This window comes from Cynoglossus semilaevis, chromosome 10 (assembly GCF_000523025.1).
Source record: "Cynoglossus semilaevis isolate Cse_v1.0 chromosome 10, Cse_v1.0, whole genome shotgun sequence".
In the NCBI taxonomy this organism is placed as follows: Eukaryota; Metazoa; Chordata; class Actinopteri; order Pleuronectiformes; family Cynoglossidae; genus Cynoglossus; species Cynoglossus semilaevis.
In genome coordinates this window covers 15,098,399-15,104,845 of record NC_024316.1, presented here as the reverse complement: position 1 = coordinate 15,104,845, position 6,447 = coordinate 15,098,399, and the positions used below count along the sequence as shown (strand labels likewise).

The window sequence follows — 6,447 nt, the reverse complement described above, 5'->3', positions numbered from 1 at the left end:
GCAGGCCGTGCAAACGTACAGGCAGCCTCCAGCAACGTGCCATCAACCCCACACATTCCCGATGCAGCTGTCAACTGGGGGAATGCAGCGTCAAAGAACGAAAAATTGAACACAATGTGAGAAAAAAGTTAAGGAGAAAAGAGAGCGATAAGGTTACGACAAATTAACTGTTGGAGTGAAAGTTCAAAAGTGAGAAGGTACAAAGATATTTCCTGCAATTCGCTCCTCAAGGACTACTGTCAGTAACGCAAGTCGTCCACTGCCATTGCCTTCGGTGCTTTACCGTCTATATTCTTCTAAATAGGATCGCACAAATGACTATTTATTGACTACTTGTATTTAAGAGGAAAATGGTTCCTGGTTTAAACCTTCAAATTTCCCAAACGTAGAATCTTCTTACAGACCTTACAGTAAGTCAAACTGGTTTTATTTCACCAGCTGAGTCACCACCCGCCAGCAGGTTTGATCTACAAACCCAATAACAATGCAGTGAAAAACTAAAATGTTATTTTGTAAAATCCTTGAACCCAAAAGTTTCCATTTGGTTACATCAACTCCTTCAGAGTTTTCCATGCGGCACTACATGCAACACACTCCAAAAAAGTTAGTACAGAAACACACCTTCACACCACCTTTAATTTTAATTGAAACAAAGCCAAATGTACGACTCTCCAGGATTCAATCTTAGTGAGCATTTCCAACGAAATGACAATATGCTAATTTTAAATGAGCAACTAAAAAAAAACCTTAAGCCATAGACCAAGTCCATCGGAGGAGCACGGTCATTTTTAAGCTGCTGAGAAACAATGTTTTCAAATCACTCTTGCAAGGTTCATTACAACAGGGTAAAGAAATACCCATCCTAGCTTGTAAAAACCATTTCCACTTAACGAGCTAATTGACTTCATTGACCTTTTCAGTCTTGCTCTGCATCAGTACCAACTATCTGAGCTAAAAAAAAAAAGTTTTATCTTTACCAAATATCATGGCATCCATCAGTGGAAGCAGCTCTTTTTTTCGGTATCTTCTTGTTAAATCAGTCACGCAAATTCCCAAAGCTCAGCTTTTAGTTTTCGGCTGTATTTTAAGAAACTGCATTAACTTCTCTGTGAATGTTGAAGGCAGTGTCCCTTCCTAAAATAGCACGACTCAGCCGTCTGCTAATTCCCTATAATGATTGAAAAAATATGTAATCGTAAACAATGACAGAGGTTGTCTGCGCTGACTAAACAGAATAGTTCAACGAGGAAAATAAATTCCACATAGCAGCAGAACCCCCGACCGTCTCTGTGCTTTTGTGCCAAAGCATTAATAAAGCATGCTGTTTCAAATTTTCTATAGCTGCCCTGGCTGTGCTGAAAGTCAGGAAAAGGCACCAACATCACAGCACTAGGTCTTTGCTTCCTTGGAGATGGACAAATAGAAGTACCACGAAGATGAAACGCCCACCAGGGTTCGCTATTAAAAATTCAAAATGTCCCTGCTCGTCATGCTCCACCATCAAATCACAACTCCCTGCTATGACATTTCCATAACTGATTAAAAGAGAAGAGCCCACTGACTCTGGAGTGATTTCCCACATCTCCTCTTCAACAAACCCTTTGTTCAACAGACGTCGGTGGATTTAAATATTCAAATGCGACGGTGGTGCGACGGTGGTGCGACGGACGCTCCAATGAGACCCTGTTGGACAGACAATCAGAGGCGGTGGTTCCAGTTGAGCGTTAAATCGTTCATGGACCGCAAAGAGGAGGATTCACCAAATTACTACTGTGGAGGACACACGTTAGAAAAGTTCATCATAAGTGGAACGCGAGTGTGTACTCAGAAGTTTTACCCCAAATGGACTATGAGCTGTAGAGACAAATTTAAGCGAGAACATCAGTATATATACAGTATATATGTGAATAACACACGTATGCATGCATGTGTACTTACACACAGACGTACATACATACATATATATGTATACATGTATATTCACATAAAGAAACATCTACTGTATAAATCGCTCTGGAGTATAAGTCGCAACATGTGATATTATATATTTAAATATATAAATCGCTCCAGAGTATAAGTCGCAAACCCAGCCAAAGTGCGACGTATAGGTAAGGCTGTGAGTACACGCTCAACAAAACCAAAATAACCCAACAAACAGCTCCAATTCTACAAGGATGGAGTACATGAGACTTAGTGAGGCGGGAAAGTAACATGCCGTCTTCCCAGCATCTCATCATCCTGACCAGGACGGCACAGCTGCGTCGACACAAAGCCACACACAGAGTCATCTCTTTAGATGCCAAACACACTTTCCTGTCACAGGCACCGCGCACAGAGCGATGGGAATGAGGGTGTGAGCAGTGTGGCTTTTCAACTCCAGCAACAGTGGGTGGATTCAGTGGGAATGCATGGCCTGTGTCACCCTGGCCCGATCCCAAAGCGAAAGGGACAGGAAGTGGCCAGGGATCCTGGGAGGACACAAGCCCTCTTCTGTGTGTCTGCATCAAAAAGAGATCAGATACTTAATTCAAACAGGCAGCGAGAACAGGCCTCTGTGACTAATAGAGCTCAGAGTCATCTGTCTGAGAGCTCCAGTTCGGCGTCAACATCATTCACCGTTCTCCGCTGGCTTCAACAGACGGTCTTCATGACAGAACAGTGGATATTTAAGCCCCTCGGCCTCAGCTGGTGATGTGTGCACTGAATAATAACAAACCACCGACCAATCTCCACTAAAACACCTCGTTTACACACGAGGTAAACAGAGCTTTCTGTCCGTCCTGTATGGTCCTTACGTGCAAAATTCATTAATTAACTTGTCCCACCGTCTGCAGTCTGAGGGTTGACACAGTTTGGGGGCGATGTAAAACGAGATGGAGAGAGAGAGAGATAAAGACAGGATGAGTTTGACATGGTGGGACAGACAGAGTGAGAGAACAGGTGGCATGGGCATTCCCTTACTTCACAGCTCGCCCCTGCATGGAGCCGGGCCCTCATTAACCAAATCTGGGCCACAGCGACAGAAGTTTGGTATCTGCTGCATGAAAAATGCAACAGCATTTGTCAGCAGGAGGTCGTCAGAAGTCTTACTTCCAGCACACAATCTCTCTCTGTCTCTCTCTGTCTCTCTCTGTCTCTCTCTGTCTCTGTGTTTGGAGTTTATTGCACATCTCATTTGTTAACTGAAGAGGAGCCAGAGCTGGCACCAGACAAATGTTTTGTTTGTTAAGTACCCATAATCCAAAGGGAACTGTGTGTCAGTTCATTACAGAAGTGGCAAAGTACGACTGCTGCTGCTGCCGTCGCTGCTACTGCTGTTAAAATCCTATCACCGTTTGTGACACATAAGCCGGACCTTCTTACTTCTTGTTTGTCCAATAAAGTTCCTGTAAAGTAGTTCCTGTTTTACATGTCGTTTACAATCACGTTATGTCCTTAGCCAAATAATCCTCCTCTGACCGGTAGAAAAGTGGGACACACACTTGGTCAAATTATGAACACAGTCAACCACCAGATATATCAGAGTCAGGTCACGACTGAGGCCAACAAACACAGCACTAAGACCAAGCTGGACCAGCCTTTGGATTACAAAGTGTCTTTTTAACCCTACATAAATACGTCCTTTCCGTCACTTTGAGAAGGTGCACAAAGGCTTTTTTTTTTTTTAAAGTGGAAGCAACTTGTCTTAAAGCCTCTTGATTTTTCCAGGACCGGATAACTGAGGAAACAAGCAGTTCATTGATGCCAAGCCCAGTGTATCACCCTGACAGACAGACCACTCCACTATAAGAGGGACAAAGAGGCCAGTCCACAGCCACGTTGCCAATTAGCAGGAATTTTGTCCTCAAGAGCCACTTTCCACCAAACTCACTGACATAAACATCTACAGCTTTAACTCCATGGCATTCATGGGATTCCAAGGAGCATTAGGGTTTCCTCTGTGGAGCCTGAGTCCTGGCAATGTCTCGCAGGACCTTGAGAAACACATTCACTCACCGGTTGGTAGAATCTCCTGCTTAGGCCGCACGGAAACCGAGGAGGAAATCGGCCCCATTGGGATTTAGCTTTTAGGTGACAGTCTTTACAACAATAAAAGCAATCGTGACATGTGAACCAAACATAAGACGGCCTGGGACAGACACAGGCCGGAATCCATCCTCACTGGAGCTTCGACCACAGCATCAGCTGATGTGTCAGTGGAATCCTAATATCGTTTGTATTTTATTGTATTTATACATTATCTAATTCAAACAGATGTTTTTAGGAACGCCTGATAATCAAATGATGTTTTGATTTTAATAACAATGTGCCTTGAAATATGTCTTAGGACACTGTAAGGCACACTAACCCTAGAGGGCGCCAGGTAACTTTAAGGAAGGGGGGAAAAAATTAAGTAAGGAGGAAGTATCATGAAGATAATTATTTCATTTTCTTCGATTTTATTGACATTTTGTTTTCACGAATAAAACAACAAGTGACATTTTCTAGCAATGTTGCTAATTTTTTAGTACTAATACTTTGGGAGGACCAGAATTTGCTCCTAATCAGAGAGAAATCTATTTCTGGGGTTTATGACTTGTGGCCTTGTGTGTTAAACCGTAACCAAACATCAGGCATCACTGATCCTGGATCAGCAGTCAGGGCAGCTGTGTACAGTGAACACAGGCCAAGAAACAGAACACAAACATGGGTGGAGATAAAGATCTAAAGGTGTAAGGTCAAGGTCATGGGGTCCTACAAGAAAAAAAACAGAATATCATGAATGGAGGTATATACTGTTCAGTAGTGGGTTTTTTTTTACCATCCTATTCTTGTATAGGGCAGAACCTTTGACTTCTGGTGACTGACTAATCCAGAGTGCATGACAAACCTGGCTTTAAACTGTCAGGAATTTCAGGATAATGAAATCTGTTAGTTTCAGTTAAGCAAAAACAATTCTGATCACTTTTGTTTCTTAGTAATGTGGACACAGCAGGTAGGTACAGCAGGTGATTGACTGACTGACTGACTGACTGACTGACTGACTGACTGACTGACTGACTGCAACTTTCAGCTTCTGCCAAGTTTTAGTTTGGGGTGTTGAGGTATTTTATGGTAACCTTAACCGTACGGATTTACTCAGTGATTCATCGTCTAATGCTTAATCCTTTGCAGGGTCACGGGCAGAGCTGGAAGCTAATGCTGGGGGGTGGGGGTGGGGTCTGCCTGTCAATCACAGGGCCACACTCAGTATAGGAATAATCAACGATTCACACTTACTCACATGGTCTGTCAGGCATGGGAAAACTGTGGCCTGGGGGCCTTTTAATCTGGCCCCTCAAACTTGACCAAATGATATTATGGGTTTATATTAGCATCATACCGCTGTCCCCGCAATGCCTGTATTTCCCCAATAGAGGATGTCGAAAATGCTAAAAACATTTTAGCATTTTAGCCTTTAGGGATGACATTAGTTCACACGAACACTCCATCTATTATTAGTTCACACGAACACTCACATCTATCTGCCCCGAACCCGGGCCCCCCTGTCAAACTTCAGGGCCCATTGTGGTCCACGAGTCAAAAGTTTGTCTACCCCTTGGTCTATGTAGTCAACACTTAACCTGATCCAGTAAGGTACTGACCAGTGGGGGGCAGCAGGAGTACACATAGAAAAAACTAATTAACATGCAAACGCCATACAGATGTACTACAAGTTATACTGTAGTACAGGGGATCAAACCGATGACCTTGTTGCTGTAAGGCGACAACACTAACCACTCTTTCACCGTAAGGCCAGACTGCAGTCAGAAGAAGCAAAAAATAACCTAGCTGAGCGTACACAGACATGAGTCACAGTGGTATTATTCCGACTCTGATGTGTAAACAGAATAATAAATGGAGCTGTCTATTTAAGCAGGTCATAAAAACACGGCCATGATTAGTCACTGGAAGTTTCAGGCTGGCTGCTGCAAATACTTGTCATTTTCATGTTCAAGTGTTGAGTGTGAGCTCTTTCTGATTATTGATTATTTTATTGTCATAACCGTGAGAAACCCGTCAAAATGACAACCTTCTTACACGAGTCTGTTTCTGCCTGAACAGAACTCGTCCCGTTGGCGCGTGTCTAAACCTTTCCACCAGGAAATGTAACGTTAAATTGTGGTTCATTTCGTTTGATTTTCTCCAAAACTACGAACTCGTGTGCAGCACTGTTAACACAGGAAACTACCTGTCACTGGACTGAACTCAGTGGTCGTCTGTGTCTCAGGAGAAACTCGCAGTCGAACAAGTTTCGGTTCACTCACCCTGACTCACAGGTTACACCGATGGTTCTTGTTAAACGATCACACCGACGAATCCCACATCAAATCATCAATGAAGTGGTTCAAGACACTCGGAGAGACGCGAACAGAGATCCTGTCAGATCCAGGAACCGGGATTTGGAAGCAGAAGCGGCAGCGGCGG

The 6,447-nt window shown here is 43.4% G+C and overlaps 1 protein-coding gene across 3 annotated transcripts in view; it reads right to left on the bottom strand.

The window, feature by feature from the left end:
- Window positions 1-6,441, bottom strand: part of src (v-src avian sarcoma (Schmidt-Ruppin A-2) viral oncogene homolog) — a 26,567-nt gene extending 20,126 nt beyond the window's left edge. For all 3 annotated transcript variants that reach the window (XM_008319034.2, XM_008319035.2, XM_008319036.2), the window contains exon 1: window positions 6,288-6,441. The gene's annotated coding sequence lies outside the window, so the exon portion shown is untranslated. The remainder of the gene's footprint in view (window positions 1-6,287) is intronic.
- Window positions 6,442-6,447: the final 6 nt, after the last annotated feature.